This window comes from Natator depressus, chromosome 3 (genome assembly GCF_965152275.1).
Source record: "Natator depressus isolate rNatDep1 chromosome 3, rNatDep2.hap1, whole genome shotgun sequence".
Classification (NCBI taxonomy): domain Eukaryota; kingdom Metazoa; phylum Chordata; order Testudines; family Cheloniidae; genus Natator; species Natator depressus.
The window spans coordinates 124,734,544-124,759,100 of NC_134236.1; positions in this window are offsets into that span (position 1 = coordinate 124,734,544).

The window sequence follows — 24,557 nt, forward strand, 5'->3', positions numbered from 1 at the left end:
TTACTTTTGTTTATATTACTCCACATACAGATGGGCCTAATCAGAACCACAGAGCTAAGTCATAGGTCAGCACATGATTTAAGTACTTACCTATAAGTATAGGCTTAAATCCCATTAATTTTAAGCACATTCTTAAATCAAACTGAAGTGTTGTGCTCCACAGGGATGAATTTAAGTACATACCTATATACGATGCTGAATCGGACCAAAATACCGCCAAACGTTGTGGAAGTCCACATGTAGATCTGAACTCTGCTATTAGCCACTCCATAAGGAGTCAAAACAAACCCTCCAATCTGAACACACACAAACTTTGGGGGGAAAAATCAGCTCAGGTTTTAGCCCCTCTCTAATTACAGATAATACAGACATACTGAAGCACAGCCAATTGCAAACACCTGCAGCTGTCTATCACTGTGCAGTCATTCATCAGAAAATAATAATTTGAATTTTTAATTAAAAACTATTCAAAAAATATTAAGGGACCTGAATATGGAGATTTTCTTTTAAGCAGTAACATACCAAGGGCAGGCCCTACTTGAAGCTACACATGTGTATTCCAGACTTTGGAACATAAATGATACTATGGTCCAAGAGAACATCATTTGTTAGGTCTTGCTGTTAAAAAGCAAGATAAATCCCAATCCACCTAGCAGGTCCTTGGCTCAAGGTTAATTTTACCTACTAAATCCAAATATTCTATGATAATATGTTAAAACCTAATTGTCCCCTTATTCTTTGCACTCAAGGAACAAATCACAGTCAGTATTTTACATGGGAGATTATACTGCTCTCATGTGCAGTATGAACTGGGGCTTAAACAGCTTCACAGACACTGAGGCAGTTACAGAAAATGCAAAAGCACAAACAAAATTCCCATTTGTTTCATTTAATAGATTTTTCTTTTAAAATGTGGTTGCATTCATTAGACAAATTCTGCACTGACTTTACACCTCACACACGCCCGGTGATGGCATTGGGTTTACATCAGCACAGAATTCTGTCCCTTCCATATTTCATTATGGAAGGCTTGTGGAAAATCCTGATGCATGTGGAGCCCCTGTGGTCGCCCCTGTGCCTAGGAGCCAGAGGGAGATGCCAGCAGCTTCCTGAGAGCCAGGCAGAACTGGGCAGGTAGCCTGCCTGCCCTCCTGTGGGCAGCCAACTGGACTTTTAATGGCCTGGTCAGCAATGCTGACCGGAGCCACCAGGGTCCCTTTTCGACCAGGTGTTCTGGTCAAAAACCGGATAGCTGGCAACCCTAGTTATAGGAGATATCCTGGGGCTGCCCTGAAAGATGCTTGTGTTTTATGAGCTAAAACAACGTGTTCTACTCATGGCTTCCTATCCCAAGATGTTTGTGATTTGTCTAATACTTTGTGTCTGTTGTCTGCAGCACATGGATTCATTACACACGTCCTAGGTCAGAATATGAAGCTGTTTTAACAGTGCACAGCAACACTACATCATACTAGGCCTGGAAAGGAAAAATGAAACCAAATCCAAATGAAACTGTTGGGGAATTTATAGCCAAATTGTTGCACTGAAGCACTGAGGCTATGTCTACACTGTGAGGTAGGAGCGATTCCCTTGCTTGTATAAATATACTCACGCGAGCTGTCATTGAGTTGGTGTACGTATAAATAGCAGTGTAGCTGTGGTAGCATGAGGTATGGCTGAGCCATGCAGAGTACAAACCTGCCTCATACCGGTGGGTATGTACTTGGCATGGCTCAGCCACACCTCTGCTGTTGTTACCTTCTCTTTATACTCACACTAGCTTGATGAGAAGCAGGCAGTGTTGAGCCCCATTGGTCCAAAGGGAGTTTGGGGAGGCTTATTTGCTCCCTCAGAGGCCCCAGTGTTTCAGGTACTGTGCAGGCTGCATCAGTCTTCAGGAAGGTGCATCTTGACTCCCTCCCTTAGCATGTGCCCAGCTCTGCCATTTTAACTGGGCCTTGTATAGGGAATGTAAAGAGAGGAGGCGGCTCTTTGTGGTTTCCTACAGGCACCTGTCTAAAGGACGATCACATCCTGTCCCTGAGATAGAGAGAATGTAATGACCGAAACTGGAATTTGCCCACAACAGTGCAGTTGACAGTCCAGCCATTGCAACAAGTGCCACATTTCCTAACATAGCTGGCTTGCAAGGGAGAGGGAGGATACATTACAATAATGGTGCCACGTCTTGCAGTCCTTACTCATCTTCCTTAATAAAGCAAAACTCCCAGTGATTTTCACTTATCCAGGTCCATGGTTTAAACAACCTAAGAGTACAATGCCACCTAACACCATGCTGGGGTATTAGTTAAATACTGACAAACATGCAGGAGTGATTGCCAGCTAGTAAACAAGCTATTAATATTTGAGTATATGCATAGAGTTGTATATAAATATAGATAGACAAAATGTGTGTATCTCTGACTAAATATAAATACACATGTAACTGAGACATGATTGGTCATGCCCCTAGTGCATGTAGCAAACTAAACTCCCACATAGTCTGATTAAAAAAAGAAGGACGTGTCTTGTAGTGATTAGTGGCCAGTTTGTATTGACATACAATATTCTAGGTTTACGTGGTCCTGTCACTAGTCAAGGGGCTGGATTTGATTATTTTCAAGGTCCCTTCCAGCACTACATTTCTATGATTCTATGACATGCCTATGTGTTGAATGTTACTGTGGTTTCCTGATGTGCTCTAACTCATTTAGTGCCAGTAAGAGTAAGGTCCACTAACCTCATGCTATTGGGTATATTTACAGCTAGAAAAAGGTTTCAAAGAGCAAGTTAATCTAGGAGCCTATTTTTTTCATCTCACTACTGAACAGTTTATCAGCCTTTTGTTACTTTGCATACTACACCTTTTGTTATTTCAGGTTTCTTTAAGAAGTCCCAGGAGGAGCAGAAGTCACACCACCATACAAATATGACTGCATTTGAATAATTTATTTCTAATTGCTGCATTTAGAACATTTCTCCATGTTGTTTTTTCTAGGTGAAAGATTACTTGTCTGCAAAGGTCTGAGAGAAATCCTTTATTAGCCACCTTCCAAATATTATGAGGCCATAGCAAAATGCAAAGGTGTGTATAATAGATACAGTAATTTTGAAAACAGAAAAAAGTAGTATATAAAAAGGACTGAATGCACAGGAGGTTAGTAATGGGTTACAGAGCTATTCACATTTAGGTCACCGGTTCATTTATAGCCTTGATTGGTACAGTATAAAATTGTTAACATTAACGTGTTGATGGTTATCTGGCAGTGCTACATGAAGCAAGGAGGTGGTTTCAGTCCATTTCTTGTGTCCTCATCACTGCAATTCGCATAGAATCATAGAAATGTAGGGCAGGAAAGGATCTTGAGAGGCCATCAAGTCCAGCCCCTTGAACTGAGGCAAGACGAAGTAAACCTAGACCATCCCCAACAGGCGTTTGTCCAACCTGTTCTTAAAAACCTCCAGTGATAAGGATTCAGCAACCTCCCTTGGAAGCCCATTCCAGAGCTTAACTACCCTTATAGTTAGAAAGCTTTTCCTAATAGCTAACAAATCTCCCTTGCTGCAGATTAAACCCATTACTTCTTGTTCCACCTTTGGTGGACATGGAGAACAATCCTCTTGAAAACAGTCTTCAAATACGTTAAGAACTGTTATAAGGTTCTCCCCACACACCCCCAAGTCTTCTTTTTTCAAGATGAAACATATCCAGCTTTTTTACCTTTCCTCATAAGTCAGGTTTTCTTAATTTTTTATCATTTTTGTTGCTGCTCTCTGGACTCTCTAATTTGTCCACATCTTTCCTTAAGTGTGATGCCCAGAACCAGACACACTACTCCAGCTGAGGCCTTACCAGTGGAGAATAAAGCAGGACAATTTCCTCCCATGCCTTGCATACGACATTCCTGTTAATATACCCCAGAATAATATTAGTCTTTTTTGCAACTGCATCCTATTGTTGACTCTCATTAGATTTGTGATCCATTATCGCCCTTTGATCCTCTTCTGTAATATTATTGCCTAGCCAGTTAATCCCCATTTTGTAATTGTGCATTTGATTTTTCCTTCCTAAGTGTAGTAGTTTGCACTTGTCTTTATTGAATTTCATCTTGTTGATTTCAGACCAATTCTCTAATTTCTCAAGGTCCATTTTAATTCTAATCCTGTCCTCCAAAGTGTTTGCAACCCCTGCCAGCTTGGTGTCATTTGCAAATTTTATAAGCATATTCTCCATTCCATTATCCAACTAATTAATTAAAATGTTGAATTACACTGGACTTAGGACTGGACCCCACTAGACACATCCTCTCAGCTAGACAGTGAACCACTGATAAGTACTCTTTGAATACAGTCTTTCAACCAGTTCTGAACCCACCTGTGATGGAGGACACTTACCCCCTGTGCTGCTTAGTGGTCAGACGGAGGTGTGGCAGCTTGTCTTCCTTCTGGGTGTTCCCCTACAGCTCCACCCTACCGTGGTCTGTCCTTTCAGTGACTTAACCCTATGGCCAGATCACACTTTCAAATCCACTCCTTTTAGGGTATATATAAGAGTCCAGCAACCGGGAAGTCTTCAGGATTCAACAAGAGATTCAGGGCTTCCTCCTGGGGTTGGGGTCTTGTGGTCCGGACACTTTTACTAAGAGGGTATTCCCCCAACTAGGTTCCCTGCCAAGGGATAGACTTCCATCATTTTCCCTCTTGAGAGGATAGCAGGGAGCCTGGGCCCAACCCCTCCACTGGGGTCTGATCCAGGGTCCAATGGTAGGCAGCTAAGTCCTGTTCCCTGGGGTGCTAAGAAGCCGACTCCCACGACCACATCATACCAGTCCCTTCTATTTGCACAGGGTAAAGTAAATAACTAAAACACAAAGATACAGCCTCTACCTTCAGGAAGCCACAGGTTCCTCCTTTGTAGGCTTGGTCAGGTCCCTATAGCCAGGCCTCAGAGAGCAAGAGCTCCTGTGGTGCTCCTTCTCAGCAGCTCAGGGTGCAGGGCAGCTCACTGCCATTGTCTGCCTGCCAATGAGATACTCTGTTTCCTTTTCTAAGCTCCTCCTCCAGCCTGGGCAGGCTTTGTAGGTGAATGGGGCAGGGAGGCCTCGTCCCAGAGCAGTTCCTTAACCCCTTCCTTTCAATGTGGGGTTTGTATAACCCATCACACCACGTTATTATAATTTAATCAAGACCACATTTATCTAGTTTGCTTAAGAGAATGCCACATAGGAATGTGACACAATCCTTATTAAAATCAAGATATATCATGTCTACTGCTTCACATCTATCCATTAGGCCAAAAGAAGGAAATTAGGTTGGTTGGGCATGATTTGTTCTTGACAAATCCATGTTGGCTATTCCTTATCACCCTACTATCCTCTAGGTGCTTACAAATGGGTGTTTAAGAGTTTGTCCCAGTATCTTTCCAAGTATCAAAGTTAGCTCAGTCATCTTTGTTTCCCTTTTTAAAGATTAGTACTATATTTCTTACTTAATATCAGCAAGGGAGAGAATGGTTATGGGAGCGGAACTGTTTTTTCACACCTAAAGTTGTTCCTGCTAGGTAAGGGACAGGGTTGTGGGGGAAGCTGGCTCTGTCTTTTCTTCTGCTATTCCTGTTCTGTATTAAAACAAGGAACTCCAACCTCATACAATGTTCCCTCTAATTTTTGACAGGCTGTGTGCACAAAAAAAATTTCTTCTGTGCAAATTTTTGTGTGCACAGTGTTTTGCCATGTGCGCGGGGTTTAGGATCTGTGTGCATGCGCACACATGCACAGCTTAGAGGGAACACACACGTGACATGACAAGAAGAACACCACATGCTGCAATGGCAGTTTGTAGAGAAAGATAAAGAAGTAAAGAAGTTGTATGGGAAGGATAAGAGAGAATGGCTTGACAAAAAAAAAAAAAGCAAGAGAAGCCAAAGAAGCATCAGTGAGAAGTGACTCAAATTATTCCAGGTGTGTAAGTGATTATCACAATTTCAGAGTCACCGTGGTATCATAAAAGCAGAAGATGGAAGATTCTTAACAAGGGAAGCAGAACAAAAGGAATTATGGTGAGAATGTTTTAATGAAGTGCTCAGTCAACCTGAGCCAACAATTGCAATCAATGAATGTGAAGAAGGTGATAAAGAAAGCAGAAATAGAGGAAGCCATTAAGCTGCTAAAAATGGCAAAGCACATGGTCAAGATAAGATCACTGCTGAAACTCTTGAAGGTGGGGAGGAAGTGGTAGAACATGAAATACGTAAACTTTGCAATATAGTTTGGGAGAAATATTTTTTCCCTGAGGAATGGAAGAAAGCTATAATCTGTATATTACCAAAGAAACTGTGTACTGAGCAAGCAGGATTTAGACTTTAAACATTATGTATACATCACATCTTTACCCTGAGTCAATTGACTGAGGAAAGGCTTGCTTACGAGAGAAGATTAGTCTTGAACTTTATACATTTCATCAAAGCTTTTAACTGCATTAATAGACTGTTGCTATGGAAGATCTTGCAACAACACGGGCTTCCTAGGAAGATAGTGTCACTGGTTCAGATGCTGTATGATGGTTGAAAAATGCTGTTTAAGAACAGAAAGTGGAAAGACTGACTGGTTTGATATCATCATAGAAGTGCAACTGGGATGCATCTTATCTTTTTTCTTCTGCATTGTGATAGATTACATGATACAAAAGTAACATTAAAAGAAAATACAGGAATTATGTGGAGTAGAGAAAAACATCAAGATCTTAACTTTGCAGATGACATTGTTCTGGTGGACACAGATGATACTATGAACAACGCCACTATCAACATCAAATGTGAGGCCGCCAAAGTAGGATCAAGAATCAGCCAAAAGAAAATGGAAATCATGATTGTTGAAAAAGGAGTCAGCATTGATGGTGCATATGTGGTCGATAGTGAAGAATATGGCATGCTTAGTGAGTTTGTATATCTTGGAAGCACAATTGGTGCTGATGGCCAACTCCATAAAGTGGTACAAGAAAGAATTGGGAAGGCAAGTGGAGCCTTTTTGAGACTGGCAATATCTGGAAAAATATGGAGTTACACATAAGAACCAAGATAAAATTATACACAATGCCATTTGTGATACCTACATTGTTCTATGAGTCTGAAACTGGGCAAATGCTAGAAACCCACAACAGGAAACGTAATCCATTCCATCAGAGTTGCTTGTGAAGAATACTTGGTATCAGCTGGTGGGACAAAGTAACCCCCCCTGAAAGGGCTGGCCAGCAGAATGTACAGACAATGATTCAGGAAAGAAGACAATTGTTTGGACATGTACGGATATCAAAAAACTGTATTCTGAGACAAGCCCTTGACTGGAAACCACCAGCTGGAAGAAGAAAAAGAGGAGGACACCAGATGACATTTAAGAAAACCATTGAGAGAGATGCTGCTGTCATGGAAACATACTATAAGCAAAAATGTGGCATTAGATAGACAGAGGTGGAAAGACTGGGTTGCCTTGTGTGTCATAAGGCACACAAATACCTAATAGTAAAAAATAAACTTACTTTCCAGAAGGAAAAAATATTTTTAATAGAAAGAAAAAAATTGTACTTATCCCACGTGTAAAGTTAAGAGGAATATCCATTCTTATTTCTCATGTTTAAAGGATGGATACATGTTGTAAATTACCCTTTTTAAACTAAAGACAAGTCTTACCAATGATTTTTTTGAATGGATAGGTAAAGGATCATATGTAGGACAAGAAAGGTAATAGTGCCATTCTTCATCACTCTGTTGCAATCACATCTGGAATATTGTGTGTTGCTCAGTCCCTACTGCTTAGGGACCATATAGAAAAAAAGATTAAAGCAATAAAAATTATATTAGGAAGAATAAAATACAGAAGGAGGGAAAAATAGTTAAATGTAATATACAGATCTTAGAGAAAAGAGTGTGATGCCTTTTAAAAGACTCATAAAAATAAGCAACCAAAATAATTAGCGATTAAAAGGGTATCAGTTTGAAAAAGGAATTAAAATGTATGACTTTTTATGACAACACAAAATGTTTTTGAAACTGCATTTGCAGGAAAAAGAAAAGGTTTAAATAATGATATTCTATTACCTGGATTATTGGGACATGACAGGCATAGTTTTTCAATATACTGTAGTCATTAGGCTCAGAGCCAATGGACAGCTGGTAGCAAAAACCCTCTAGAACGCCAGAGGCATTTAAGTCTGTTACGTGTTATCTAGTTTGTTTGGTGGTTGTTTCTAAAATATATTCAGCTCTGGGTTGACTAAAGTCTTATAACATATGACTGCGGGATGGCATCATTGTATGGTGGCTGAGCATTCTTTAAGCTTTTTTTCTTTTGCCATGTGCATCTTCTGCTTCTGTGCATTTTATCACCGAGCAGTATCCTCCCATATTCAGCACAGCACAAGTAATGAAATGAACAATCTCCTTCAGGACTGAAGCTTATGTGCATTCACTAATTAGCTTCCAAGGCTCCCCACCCTGAGGGAAGCTGGAGGTTGGCCTGGGAGTTAATGGCTTGGAGATGAAATTCATATTAATGTGTATGCAATGTATTTCCCTGTGTGTTCAAGGAAACGTTCCAAAGCGAGTCTCTCTGTTACTAATAATTGCTTTATCTTGGGCTAAAGCACTAAGAGGGAAAAATGGACGATTTTAAAAATGAATTTGGTATATTCCTTGCAAAGGAAATCAGATACAACACAAGAAAATACCTTAAGAGTCTAGTTTGCTATTAAGTTCTGTAGAATGTTTCCTGACTGATGTTGGGGGTCGGTGAATGAGGGGAAGAAAGATCAAAACAAAACAGAGGTGAATCAAAGTAGCAACCATGACTACATGTGATGAAGCAGAAGAACTGAAGAAGGATTAGTCATGGATCAGTGCTTGTCACATGGAGAAAGAAGGCACTAAAAGCAATGGATCAGATAACAAAAGGATGTTTAGCTTGTCAAACTCTTAGATGGCTCCAAAAAGTGTGGTATTCCTAGACCTTGCTGTTTCGTTCGCTTTCACTGCACAATGTTTCCAGGTCTCTAGCACGCTACTAGGGGAGTGTGGGCCAAGATTCAAGTAAGTCTGAACTGGGTAATGGTTTCAGATGGAAACTATGAAGACTTATTTGTAGCTGAAGACTTATTTGGAGTTTTCAGGTTCATTAGAAACTGAAACAAGGGATTCAGAGCACCATGAAGTAAAATGGAGGGAAAGACTTGCACGTCAAAACCAGTGAGTTTGACATAGACCTAACCAGCAGGCTGTCTCCTTTCATTCCTGTTATGTACCCTATTGTTCCAGTTTGGTACAATTTTTGGTACTGAAAATAAAAAGAGAAAGGATGTACATTACCTACTGTGGAAATATTTTATACCATTATTTTTAACTTCTGCAGTTTCCTGATATGAGCAACCAAAACAGTTTAGCAAGAAAGTAACACTACATCTTAAAAAGCTGGTGACTTATTGAACACATCCATTCTTCTCCACAGTTCCATGACTTGTGCTCCAAATACAGTGCTACTAAGCATTTGGTCGTCTCTCTTCTATGTACTGGGACCAGTCTGAATTCAAATATACTGTGATCTGGCAAGCAGTGCATTATGGGAACTGTAGTCCATGCACAATTATCCAGGGCTATCAGTCCTGCACCTTTCACAAGCACTGAATTCCCATTAAAAGGAATAATTTTTAAACATGCCTGCTGCATTTGTTTGACATTTGTAACACCTACCTGCCATCCTTCATCATCACACATGAATACGACCTATTCACAAACCCTTTGCTGGAACAGTTATCAAACAGTTTGGTATGGAGATGTATTACCTGCCTCTTTTGTTTAAATAACAGGGCTAACAAAGGGCATAAACAAGTGACAGGAAAACAGATCACAGTATTTACCATTCTAGGGCCAGGCCTTTACTCACACTGAATAGTACCTTACACCGTGAATAGTCTGACTGAATTCAGGGGGACTACTCAGGCCCAGATCTGTCAGTGTGCACACTGTACATAGGCACAGGGCCCCTGATCTCAGGAAGGCTCCCAACCAGGTTTGGACTCCTCCTCCCCTTCCCGGCATATTGCAACTAGCAACCGTTGGTGTGCGAACACATGGAAATACAGAGGGCTGCTTCCACTATGGTGCACAGGTCTTACGGTCACTGGGAGCACTGCTGGTGCAGCACCTGGGTCCCACTCCACATGCTGGGGCCTTCAGTGTGCCAATAGGGCAGCTGAGGATGCTGCTCCTCTCAGTGCCAGAAAGCAGGATGGATCCGAGGCTTATCAGGGAGGAGTAAGGTGTGGGGACTGGGGTGGGAGGAGGCAGAGTCTCCTGGGAGAAGATAGTAGGGGGATCCCTGGGCTAAGGCTACTGGGAGGAGGTGGTTGTAGGGCCTCTTGGACCAAGGGATTAGGCTACTGGTGGTGGTGGTGGGGAATATTTAAAGAGGAGGCTCAGGACAGTGTATGGAGGGGGTATCTGAAAGGAGAAGAGGAAGGTCTGGCTGGCAGTGATGATGGGGGAGCCTGAGAGAGGAAGAGGACGGTCCGGCTGCTGGGGGAGGGAAGGCAGTGCCTGAGAGTGGAAGAGGAGGGTTCAGCTGGTGGCAAGGGTGCAGTGGCTGCTTTTTCTGCCTCTCAGTGGTGTTAATCTTATCTGCCCTGACCAGGTTTGGCCCATCCACCCCCCTTCCATCATGACTCATGACAGGGTGGCAGGTGAGCCAAACTTCAGTGAGTGGAGTTGAAAATTGGTGCATGAAGTCAAAGCACTGCTCAGGTTTGTTACCCGACACAGCTGGGTCTCTTCTTGGCATTCTCCTGGGCAACCATGGTAATCAGAGCCATGTAAGAGTAGGGGGCTTCTGGGTGGAGTCCAGTTTCTTGGGTCGCTTAAAGAAGATGGGCAACCCCCCATTTCAATAGTGCACAGGGAGCTAAAATTATTTAATCCAATCTTTTGACTATTTTCAGAGGAAGGCACTATTCCGTGTGAGTAAGGATATAACAATCTGGCTCATAAGGTGTACAAAAACTTAGCTAAAATATTCCACACAACATTTAATTAGGCTGGGTTTGTGGATAGTGCTGCTGATAAGATGTCATGGCTGGAACATGTCCGCAGTAGAATGAACAGGTATGGGAACAACTGCATTGCATAGGAAATGAATTCCAGTTGTTTCTGGTTGAATTCTGCTTCTGTGAAATCTCTCACTGTGGAAGAGAGCTAATTAGGTCCTGAGTGTTCTTGACTCTGCTGGACATTGTTAATTTTTCTCTCAAACAGATACAAAAACTTGCCTCTGTGTATACTCGTAAAAGTGCTACAGAAACACAAAGCCATGAGGATAAGTAATTTTGCAAGCAAGTCGGGTGATGCATTCGGCCCCCATGTTGTACATGGCACTCCAAAAGCCTTCTTTACTGGTCTCATAATTGGAATGTTGACTTGTGGCAGTGCACACTAGCAGAAGAAATGTAAAATGGAATATAATCTAATATTTCTAGCCACTATTCATGATAAGCCTGCAGAGTGTATTCAACTATCAAACTGAACTTTTCCCACAAAAAGCTTGTGTGGTATTAGCTGAAATAGCATGGCTGCCGACCATCCATGATTCCCCTGGAGATTCCAAGAACTAGGCTGCTGCTGGTTGACAATCCAATCCTGTCACTGCAACTAGTCTGTACATCTAGGAGTGGAAGAATCCAAAATGATTCTGGCCCAGACTATGGTCTATGATTAGCTTTGGAGAAAGCATGTATAGATATACAGACAGACATACACACACACACACAACCCCCCTCCCCCCCCGCATTTAAAGACCATTATCAAGGTTGCAAAGTCAAGTATTCAGAGGTTAGGAAAAGCCAGCATTAAGGTGGCTTAGGCACCTTTCATTTGTGGTCACAGCATATAGGTATTATGGTGTACTATTTTTCAACAGAAGCCCTCACTCATTTAGTGCTAACTGAATGAGGAGCTACTCGTCATTTTGTTTATCCTTATCATTCAGAGAGTGGCCCTAGCCCTGATTTGCCGCACACAGTTCAAAGCCTGCTCTGAAGACAGAATTAGGTTTCCTTGTGTTTTTTTTCTCTGGCGCTCCTTACTGTCGTATCTGAGAGCTTCACAAACAACAATGGATTTGTTTTCGCAATACCCCTATGGAAGGGAGGACTGTTATCCCCATTTTACAGTGGGGGGGGACTGAGTCACAGAGTGTCATAAATATAAAGGGAAGGGTAACCACCTTTCTGTCTACAGTGCTATAAAATCCCTCCTGGCCAGAGGCAAAATCCTTTCACCTGTAAAGAATCTAAGATAACCCCGCTGGCACCTGACCCAAAATGACCAATGAGGGGACAAGATACTTTCAAATCTGGAGGGGGGGGAAAGGTTTTTGTCTGTCTGTGTGACACCTTTGCCAGGAATGGATCAAGGATGCAAGCTCTCCGACTCCTGTACAGTTAATAAGTAATCTAGCTAGAAAATGAGTTAGGTTTTCGGCTTGTAAATTCGCTGTGCTGGAGGAAATGTATATTCCTGTTTTTGTGTCTTTTTGTAACTTAAGGTTTTGCCTAGAGGGATTCTCTGTGTTTTGAATCTGATTACCCTGTAAGATTATCTCCCATTCTGATCTTACAGAGTTGTTCTCTTATCTTTTTTTGTTGTTGTTCTTCTAATAAAGTTCTGATTTTTAAGAATCTGATTGGGTTTTTTGGGTCTTAAAAATCCAAGGGGTTTGTGCTCATCTTGTTTATTCTCAAGCTTCCCCAGGAAAGGGAGTGTAAGAGCTTGGGGGGATATTTTGGGGAAATAGGAACTCCAAGTGGTCTTTTCCCTGTTCTTTGTATAAAACACTTGGAGGTGGCAGCATTTTACCTACTCCAAGGGCAAAGACTTTATGCCTTGGGGAAGTTTTAACCTAAACTGGTAGAAATAAGCTTAGGGGGTCTTTCATGCAGGTCCCCACATCTGTACCCTAGAGTTCAGAGTGGGGAAGGAACCTTGACACAGAGCAATTAAGTTCAAACATATCCACTAATTTTGAGTGCCCAGTCTGAGACACCTGGGACCTGATTTTTCAGAGTACGCTAGCATTATAGCACTTTATAGATTTAAAGCACAGCTCTCATTGACTTCAGTTGCAGCTGTGAGTGCTCAGCACTTCTTCACATCAGACCTCCCAGTCTCAAGTTGGGGAACCAGAAAATAAGGAGCACACAACTAGTGACCATCTGCTAAAAGTCTGGTCTGCCTAGCATCACATAGGAACTCTTTGCAGAAACAGGGATAGAAATCAGTTCCCCAAACCAACATTTAATTGCCTTATCTGTGAGACCATTCCTTTCCTTCCTTCACTCCTCTACCTCATTCATTGCACACCTTTCAGCTCCTGTAACAAATGAAGCAGGAATAGACAACAGTCTCCTTCACAGAGCATGCAAATTGGGAGCATCCTGTGCACTATGACAGAAAAGTCTCTGGAAAAAATAGCATGTGATCATGCAATTAAAGACTGCCTGTGAAGGTATAAGTGGATACCATTCCTCTGGGGTTGGAGGCCTGCAGCTGGCTGGCTGGGTAATTAGCCCCAGCCACTGCACCTGAGAAAAGATCCTCATAAAAGGAGGAGCAGGAAATGGAAAGAGGCTACAATGCCTTCCAAAGTTTGGAACAAGAGACAAAAAGGACACCGGGGGAAATCCTGTTATCACAAACGACTTGAAGTAACAACCAGGACCTTTTGGGTCAATGAACTTGTAGGGTGAGGGACAAACTTGGGGAAAGGGACTTCCCCTGTACAGATTTTGAGGGGAGAGGGTGTGAAGCTCTGATCCTGTTTTTGTTAAGAAGGCTTGAAACAAGCCCCACAGTAATTAATCTGGCTGGAAACTACCTTCCCTGGGCTCCAGGTGGAATTTCCCCAGTGAGGGAGTGGGCTCAGCAGGTACAAACTGAGGTCCAGCTGGAAGAGGGCTCTATTTAGTACGCAGCTATGCATGTTTACCTCTGATTGTTTGCAAACTTAAAAAGCAGACAGTAGAGGCTGGCATCATGGGCCACACACCTTCATGCTTTTACCCATCCTGCCCCACATGCTCGGGAGAAGTTCTCTGTAAACATCCCTAACCCTTTATCCTCCCCTTTAAACAAAACTAGCCCTTTATCCTCCTTTAAATCCCTCAAAACTCTCCTCTGCTGTGACATCTTCAAAACTTGGCAACAGGTAGGTGGCTGGTGTGCAGAGACCACGGCCTGTCATGCTGACTAATACTGTCTCACTGTTTCCTTGTACTCCCCTACCAGTAGTCTATAATCTGTCTCTTGTTTTAGATTTAGACTGTAATCTCCCTGGGGCAGGCATGATCTCTTTTTTGTGTTTGCACAACACCTGGCATAACAAGGTCCTGGTTCATGACTAGGGCTCCAAGGTGCTATGATTATACAAATAATAAACATTAGTGCTAAAACATTGGAGGCACAGAGCTCCAATAGACTCCCTGCTCTCATTTCCAGTTCCCAGTTCTGGCCCCAGCATGGCCTGCAGTAACCCAGAGCTGCAACTGCAGGGAAAGTCCTGCTCAGCCCTAGGGTGGAGCATGTTAAGTGTAGACAGAATCTTTGGGGATTTTAGATGCAAAAATTTAAGTATATACTGAGCATGTGCAAACCAGTTTTTGTAATGTTTATAACTTGGGCAGATTTTCACAGGGCTAGCAAAAGGCACATCCCCACAAAGGCCACACCTCCTTCTAAATTTCAAGTCCCTGTTCCAAAGTATGAGCGTGCTGGAGATTTTAAACAAAGAGATTGCTTTGCCCAAGTTAAATTTTGACAACTTATTTTTCACTAGTCTCATCCTTGGAAACAGCTGAACAGTTTTGGCTGAACATTTCCAAACAACTTCAACCTGAAGCAGAAGCCTAACATGAAAAATTTCAACCCACTTAAAGTTTGGCAAAGTTATAAGCAGCGGAAAAGAAGGGTCTCAATGAGAAACGTCAGGCAACCTTAATATGATTGCAGTGCTACCAGCCTCACTTATATGCACACATCATGCACACACATTGTGTTTTATTGCTACTACTTATAATCAGTCCAGTGTGGGCCACACACTTTGAATACCTGAAATGTTCCTTTGTGCTTGAAAATGTTTTGTGTGGTGTTGTGTTTAGCAGAAGAGGGGTTTTGCACATTTTCAGATGTGTAAGACAGGTTGTTTTTGAGACATGGAGCAGACACACCAAGAGGTTTTAACCACTTTTTGAAAATTCTTCCCATGTTTCTTGGACATGTCACTTGAGGATTTCCAAAATAGCTTACCAAGGAATGTCACAATTCCTTTATTTGGTCTTGGAAGTATATTCATTACAGATTTGCTCAAGGACAGTTCCAGCAGAGCTCAAGAACTCATGCCTGGAGCAGGAGAGAGGGACAGTGGACACTGGCACAATCACCTGTGTGGACATACACAAACTCATACGCTCTTGCTTCTCCTCCCTCACCCTCTTCCACTTGCACAGCAGGAGGGTTCAGATGGAGAGGAGAGCAGAATTCAGAGATTCCAGGGCCAGACAGGACCACTGTAGTGATATAGTCTGACCTACTGCAAACAGAGGCCATAGAACTTCCCCAAAATAATTCCTAGGGCAGATCTTTTAGAAAACCATCCGATCTTGATTTTAAAATGGTCAGCAATGGAGAATCCACTATGACCGTTGGCAAATCTTTCCAACGGTTAATTACCCTGGCTGTTAAAAATTTACACCTTTATTTCCAGTCTGAATTTCTTTAGCTTCAACTTCTACCTATTGGATCATTTCACACCTTTCTCTGCTAGGCTGAAGAGCCCAGTAGTAAATATTTGTTCCCCATGCAGGCACTTAAACTGCAAGCAAATCACCCCTTATCCATTTAGAGCACTGAGAAGTCCTGCACTTCTCCTGGCATTGCTGTTCTAGAATAGCGGGGTGCAGGAGGCTAAGACAGGAGAGGCATGGGGATGGTGACACAGTTGGTGGAGCCACCACTGTATGACCCACGGGTTTGTGAACTTTAAAATGTCTCAACTTTGTTAGCGCTGAACCAAAATTCTTGAAACTTTGCTTTCTTAGCAGACTATAGTGATGCTTAGAAAAAATCAACACTACAAGATTGGATCCTTCACAGGGAGTAGGAGCAAGCCAATTTGAAAAGAGGGCCAGATCCTCAGCTGATGCAAATCAGGATAGCTCATCTTTGGGTTAGAAAGCTTACTTATTTCTCTTCTCAGTTCCCTTCCCTTGCTGCAGCCCATCCGCCTCTTCAGATCCCCTTTGGCCCATATGGTTGGTATTATCGGCACTCCCTCCACTGAAGGCTGACGGACTCCAGAAGCCTGGACCCGGAGAACTGCTGCAGCTGTACCATGCTGAAATAAGAGGGTGTCTATTCAGCTATTTTTTAAAAAACAAAGATGTTTACAGCGTACTGCTGAGCACATCCTGAGTCAGGTCTGTCACGGCCTGCCTCTGTTTTGCCGATCACTAATGAGATTAATGGCTTGGCACGGAGCATGTTTTAATATGATAATAATCCAAGCCATGCAAGAGATCTGATGACCAATGCACCACAACATTATATAGGTACCTTTGTTTTTCTTTCCCAGAAAAGGTAAATGTCAAATCAGTAAAAGGTCAAGCTGACTGGTATGGATTATTCGAATACCGTCCTCGCCATGCCTCAGGATCGATAATGGGTGTCATCATCCATTTTCTTGAACCACAGGCACTAACATGTTGTTCTAAGAAAGGAGTAAAACGATATCAAATTCCTGCATAGGCCCGTTTTATTAAATTCCGTGTCTGAATTCAATAAGTAAAAAATCAAAAATACAACAAATGAAATGATCCAAATCATTTTCCTACACCAAAACCCAGTGTCTATTTTTATATGTAAATGCCGTACTGTGTATAAAGTTTTGGGTAGCTTAGAATTTAAACTAGGTTTGAAATTAAAGATAATTTCCTTATAAGCACAGTTATTTTATTGTGGTGCTTGTAGCCGTGAAACTGTGGTGGCGTTTGTTTCTTGTGTACGGCACATTTACATTTCACTCTCCCAGGTTGTAAAGTTCTACTGCCATTTTATTGTTTGAGCTCAGTACAGATTAGTAGCAGATGCACACTGGGCCTAATTCTCCAGGGCTTTACACTGTCTCTAGTAATCTTACACCTGTGCAGAATGGATGTAAAGTGCTACCTCTCTGGCTTAGTTGTGTTTTTACACTCATTTTCTGCCAATGTAGAAGATCACACAAGGTGCAAGGCAGCAGAGAGTCCAGCTCTGTCATGGAGACATTTTAGTTTTGTTCTTTCTTTTGTTCTCAACTTCAATTAACTGTCACTCAGATTGAAAGTAGCTATTGGCTCTTAAAGGCAACAGCCACTGTGAATTTTATTCTGTAGCCTTCCTCACACAAAGTAGCATCTTAGTATGCAAGCAATCCCACTGACTTCAATGGGACCCCTTGCCAAATAAAGTACTCTCAACATGAGAAAATGGGAGAATTGGGACCTTAGGTGATCACAATTTGCATACAATTGCAGCTCTTAAGTGTGAATTACTGTTAAACCAACTATGCTTTTTGTAAACTTTTGTAGAGTAGATGAAATAATGGAGCAAAATATTGTAGATACAAGATACTGAATAAAATACCTTAGTGAAATACTGAAGATGAAATACTGTAGTTTAATGAAATAATGGACTGAAATATTTTAATATATTGTATAGATCTAAAAGGGCCTTTGGTGAAATACTTCGTTTTAGATGGCATACTTTGTAATGTGAAACTTTGAATAGGGAAATACTGTAGTGAAACACTGAGAGAGAATAAATGCAATACTGACGTGCTGAAATATTAAAATGGGATAGTGGAATAAAACAGTATTGTATAGTGAAATAGAGTAGATGAGCTACAGTCAGTCCTTAGAAACTAGTTCAGATTTGGTACTAGATTACAGTGTAACAAGGTGCACTAGTGATAGGAATATTTAGGTCTGGTCTCGGCAAACAGTTCAAGCAGAAAACCAAACAAATGTGAACAGAGCAGGTTTGGTTTGACAAACATCTGATGGATTTGTTGTGGTGATAAACTGCCAATGGGTGTTGCATCGTGATGCATCAGGGCAGCTGCTTCCATGGTCATCATCTGGAAAAGTCTAGGGGCTTGTTTCTACGCTCACTGAAGTCAACTGCAAAGCTCCCATTGACTTTAATGGTGCAGGATCAGAGTCCAGGTGCCCCAGTCTTATAGTGCAGGCAGAAGGTCACATTTGAGTTCACTAAAAACTTTGCAGCCCACAGTAAAATCTGAACTCTAATGTCTCTGGAAAGCAGTGATGTAGGAAGAGACCTAGGGGTGATGGTGAACACCCCATTAGATGTGAAATTGCAGTGATGTTAACCATTAAGAGGTGCAATGGAGTTTTGGGATATATATGCAGAGGCATCATATTACAGATCAGGGGATGGGACATCTGTGTCTGGTGAGGCTTCACCTAGAATACTACGTTCAGTTCTCTGTCAGTATCTTTCTGGTGCTGAGGTGCAATCTGGTGGTAATTCAGAGAAGAGGAAAAAAAAACCACGATGCCTTATAAAAAATGCCTAGCTCTTAGAAGGATTCACTTACAAAGATTCAAAAGTCTAAATAGGTACAGCTCAGCAAAGCTATGACTAAGACATGATAACCATCTATAAACATCTGAAGGGTATAAACACTGAGGCGGCAGATGGATTATTTAGGCTGCTGCGAGGGATATAACGAGGAATAACGGGATGAAATTGAGATGGAAAATTTAGGCTGCTTCCTCACAATGAAAGATGATATATCTGTGCAATAATTCTCACTAAGCATCAGGAAAAACTTCTGGATTGTGAGAATTATTCACCTGTAGTATAATCTCCAAAAAGGAAGTGGTGAGATGCCCATCTCTTGGGACTTTTGAAATCAGACTCAGCAAAGTGCTCTAAAATGTACAGAGAACTATCTTGGCACAAAGACTAACTCGATGACCTACCTAGTAAATCTATTCCCTTTCTCTAACTTCTATGATTCTATAATAATTGTTCTGAGATTTGTTCGCTTTTCTAGCCAAGAATGTCATAGCTCTTATAGTGTAATACGCGTAACCAGCTGGGAGGTGGGGTGAAACTGGCACGAGAAAGAAAAGAATCTTACTCACACTTTAATTACAGTGCTGTGCAAAGTATGGTAGATTTTTTACAGTTACTGTCCTGAGAGGAGCATTCCAGTAATAAGACAATATAAAAGAAATAATTGATTATGCAATCAACATTAGGACAGATTAACAACTAAAGAGAGGGCATTAGAGAATGAACTTGTACATGAGAGAAATACCATTTAGAGGCAATACCATAAACCTATGCTGGTGCACAAAATTCTGCAGTTTCATCAGCTGGCTCATGCTTGCTCTGGCATGACACGCAGTAAGTGGAAAAACCCATCTACTTAAGGAGGCAGAGCACTACCCAAAGGAATTTCCCTGAAACTGCAGGCTAAAGGGTTTTAAACCCTAAATGTAGCTTTTCTTGATCTCTACTAGTGGTACCCTGCTACTGCTGCAATCCACCATTTTCGTTACATGTGTTCCTGTTAAAGTAATAATCTTATCAAAGCCTTTATCAAACTTTGGAACACTCAGCCCATAGGTTCTCGGCCAGGTCGTAATTTTATATTGGTTTAAAAAAATGCTGCTGAATTGGGGGTCATTTAGAAAGCAAACTAATAACTCACCAACACAAACAGAGAGAAGTGAAAAGAAGGGGAGAGTATTCATATAAAAATGGCTTTCCTTTTCAATAATTCCATGATATTAGGGCTTCTACAAATATGTCAGACAAAAAAAAAAGATCAAGGACAGTGTGGGTCCATTTCTCAGTGGAGATGGTGAGCTGTTAATAGAAGATGATAGCAAGGCAAAGCTGCTCAATGCCTACTTTGCTTCAGTCTTCTCCCAAAAAACAACATGTGACCAGACAACTAGTCCAGTAATCATACACAAAGGGGAAGGTATGCAGATCAGAATAAGTAAACACCACTTCAGAAATCTAATTTGAATGAATCCAAGTCATAAGGGCTTGATGCTATTCATCCCACAATGCTGAAGGAATTAGCTGATGAAATCTCGGAGCCACTGGCAATAATATTTGCAAACTCATGGATAACAGGAGAGGTCCCAGAAGACTCGAGAAAGGCTAACATAGTTTCCATCTTGAAAAAGGAGAAACTGGGGAACTATAGACCAGTCAGCCTGACCTCGATACCTGGAAAGCTACTAGGGCAGTGTATAAAACATTCAATTTCTGAATACCTGGAGGATGAAGGGGTAATCACTAGCAGACAGCATGGATTTACTATGAACAAGTCATGCCAAACCAGCTTGATTTTGTTCTTTGACAAGCTAATTGGTTTGGTGGATAGGGGGAATACAGTGGACATAATATACCTGGACTTCAGCAAGGCTTCTGATACACTCTCACAGGACATGCTGATAAGTAAGCTGGAGAAATGCAAGCTTGGCAGAACTACCATTAAGAGGATACATAACTGGTTAAACAACCACCAAAAAAAAAAAGTAACTGTTAATGGAATAATGTATTGGAAGGAGGCCTCAAGTGGGGTTCCACAGTGATCTGTTCTAGGTCTGGTATTGTTTAACATTTTATTAATGACCTGGATGTAGGAATAGAGAGCATACTGATCAAATTTGCAGATGACACAAAGCTAGGGAGGATTGCAAACATTTTGGAGGATAGAGCTAAAACTCAAAGGGATCTTGATAAATTGGAGAACTGGGTTATAGACAACAAAATGAAATTCAAAGACAAATATAAGGTGCTATACTTAGCGAAGAAAAACCAAATGCACAAATACAGAATGGGGGAATAACTGGCTTGGCAGCAGTACCGCTGAGAAGAATCTGAGAGTTGTGGTGGATCACAACCTCAATATTAGTCAGCAATGTTATGCTGTTGCAAAAACAAAACAAACAAACAAAAAAGCAAATGCTTTTTGAGTTGCATTGACAGAGGAATAGCATGTAAGTCATGGAAGGTGATACTACCACTCTACTCAGCACTTGGTTAGCCTCAGCTGGAGTACTGTGTCCAATTTTGGTCACCAGTGTATAGAAAGGATGTAGAGAAGCTGGAAAGGATCCAGAGGCAAGCGACAGAGATGATCAAAGGGATGGAATGCAAGCCATATGAACAAAGGCTGAAGGAACTGGATATGTTTAGTTTGGAAAAGAGATTAAGCGGGAACATGATAGCCGTCTTCAGATATTTGAAAGGCTGCCATTAAAAAAAAAAGAGAGAGAGAAAAGTTCGCTCTTGCCACAGAGGGCGGAACAAGAGGTAATGGGTTCACACTACAGCACAGCAGATTTACATTAAATCTCAGGAAAAACTTCCTAAGAGTAAGAACAGTAGGACAATAGAGCAGACTGCCTAGGGAAGTTGTGGAAGCTCCTCACTTGAGGTTTTCAGAAAGACCTCTGGATAGCCATTTGTCTTGGATGGTTTAGACACAACAAATCCTTAATCTTTGCAGAGGGTTAGACTAGATCAGTGGTTCTCAAAGCCAGTCTTCCACTTGTTCAGGAAAAGCCCCTGGCATGCCGGACCAGTTTGTTTACCTGCCGCGTCAGCAGATTCGGCCGATCGCAGCTCCCACTGGCTGCGGTTCGCTGCTCCAGGCCAATGGGGACTCCGGGAAGGGCGGCCAGCACCTCCCTTGGCCCATGCCGCTTCTCGCGGCCTCCATTGGCCTGGAGCGGTGAACCGCGGCCAGTGGGAGCCGCGATCGGCCGAACCTGCAGACATGGCTGGTAAACAAACCGGTCCGGCGCACCAGGGGCTTTCCCTGAACAAGTGGTGGACCGGCTTTGAGAACCACTGGACTAGATGACCGTTGTGGTCCCTTCTAACCCTACTGTTCTATGATTTTATGGGCAATAACATCATCCCAATGTGGCTCAGAAGAGTATTCCTCTAGGAAAAATGGATCCCAAAGGTTTTACAGTATTTTCCATGGACTTGATCTTGGACTGTGCAAGTCGGGCATGTTCTACGTGTAAGTGAAAGTAAAATGTGACGGAGCAGGACAGTGAGCAGAGCAGAACCTGATCCTGCATCAACAAGAACTCTCTTGCTTGGTTGCCAAGTTTGTCCTGCCTAATAGCAGGAATGCAAAGAAGGGAGCATATAGCTAAGAGCCTCATTTGCACATTGAGGGTCACACTTATGACTCAGTCATTATGCTTGTGTGCATATAAGCTTGCACTCTCGAGCTGAAGGGCAATAACCAAACACTTCACGCTGCATGGAGTGGGTCATGTTACCAGGCCGAGTGATCAGGGCCTGCTGCGCTAGTCCCTTTCAGTTCAACATGTCAGGGATCCCCTGAACAGGGTTCAGCTAGGTCAGCTTTCATGTTTGTAGCTCCCTAGTCCTGCCTGTCCCAGAGCTAGGCATTGGGGAATCTGGGGTGGGTAGGGGGAACTGGGGCCACTCACTCCACTGGGTCCTGGACCAGGCCCAGGTCACTGAAATTGTGACAGAGCAGACTGGCCTATGCTTGGCCCACCTCCTCTTTACCTTCTACTGGGCCATTTCCTATCCCATCCAATGTCTCAGTTTGGGGGCATGGCTGCTGCTTGATTGTAGTCCTTTGTGCCAAACTCCCAGAGTCTCAGCGCTGATGCAGGTGACGCTCTGGTGTCCCACATATGGTTCTCTCTACCGCTGGGGTGATGTCTCCAAGGGCGGGTGGAGATTCACAGCCAGACCTCCTCAGTAAGCACCCCTTCTCCTCCTGCCTCAAGGAAGTGCTCCCCCTGGAAATGACTTCTCTCTTCTCCCCGGCTTGGACTGCTGGAACTCTTTTTATACTGCTCCTTTCCCCAGGAGCATGCTCAGCAGTGCCTGAGGGGTGGAGCTTTTCTGGCCAAATCCTGCTACAGCCCTTCTGCAGCCTCAGTCTTAGTGAGGGGTTTGTAAAACCCACCACAGTGCACTCCCAAGATTAGGACTTCAAAACAGATTACTTCATCCACCTTTCTACATCAGCTTCTCCTGGTCCCATGATTTTAAGAAGTGAAGGGAAAAAACAATGCGGGGGGGGGGGGGGGAATTAGCCAAGACACTAGGGCTAACGCAATCTGCAATTGCGATGAGATTTGCAGTGAGAACTGGTCAGAGGATAAAGTTTTTACCATATCAGAGAGCAGCAGATTGACCCCTAACACCATGCTGGAGAATCAATTCATTAACAACCCAGAGTGCTACGTACTGAATCCCTACCATTTCTTTCCTCTCAACCAAGCTAGACACTACTCACCTTATGAAATCTGACACAGTCACAACCCAAAGCATTACGGTTACAGGGAGAGTATCCAGTGCAACAATTTAGTTAATCTGGACTGGGTCACCAGCAGCCGTCCGCCTCTAAACTGCATTATTGTGTATCTCAAATAGCCAGTTGGTCATCAGTATTTGTGCTTTCACAGCATGTGCTGAAACTACCTGTGAGCCACGGCTGATTTTTAAATGTTTTCTTTTATAGGATAGTGTGTGAGCAGGGTGGATAAAACACAATAAAAATGAATTCAATAAAAATTCAGTTAGAAAAATACACTGTAGGCAAAAATCAAGCAAATCTACTGAAGTCAATAACGCATTCTTCCCTTATAATGGACATGGCCAGAAGGAGTATTCATTTACAGTGGAACAGGAATGGATTTCTAGCACTTTGCTGATCCAGTATGATGGTAATCAAATATCCATCTGTGTATTCAAATCTCTGAATCAATTGCACTTGTAGGAGCAAACCCTGTCCTGACTCACAGCTTGTGCAATCTCAGTGAAGTCAATAGGTCAGATATTACCCTCAGATGCACCAGAGTAAATCCAAAATAACTCCATTTATCTCAGTGGCATTACTCCAGTGTAACTGAGTATACAACCTGGCTTAGTATGACTTCATAATGTTTAAGTCAGGGTAGGATTTAGTCCATATATTAGAACTGGAAATATCTGCTGCTAATCATGAGTGAGAGAGTGATTTTTGTAGATTCCTTTTGCAATCCTAAAATGTTGTAACCCATATACTATGGAAACTGGCAATCTATAAATAACCATAGCCTGACTTATTTTCTATACAATGTTATAAGCAGTGGTCTCAGGAGTACTTCACATAGCTTATATCCCTCCCCCACAAGCTTCCCCAGGGCACAAATGGCATAGGAAGGCTGTACTATCTATCCACAGGGAGAATTCAGCTTGTTCCTCCTGTACCATGCCCAGCCATAGAATTTGGCCAGGTTTCCACCCAAACCCGTACACTGACCCAGACTAGTCTGAAACTCAGTAGACGGTTGGCCAAAAAGATTCACAAACCATAGTGACCCTGTCCTGTCTTGCAAATTTGTAAGAAAGCAAAACACAGGCAAGTTTCATCTGGTTTCATGTTTTATTTTGC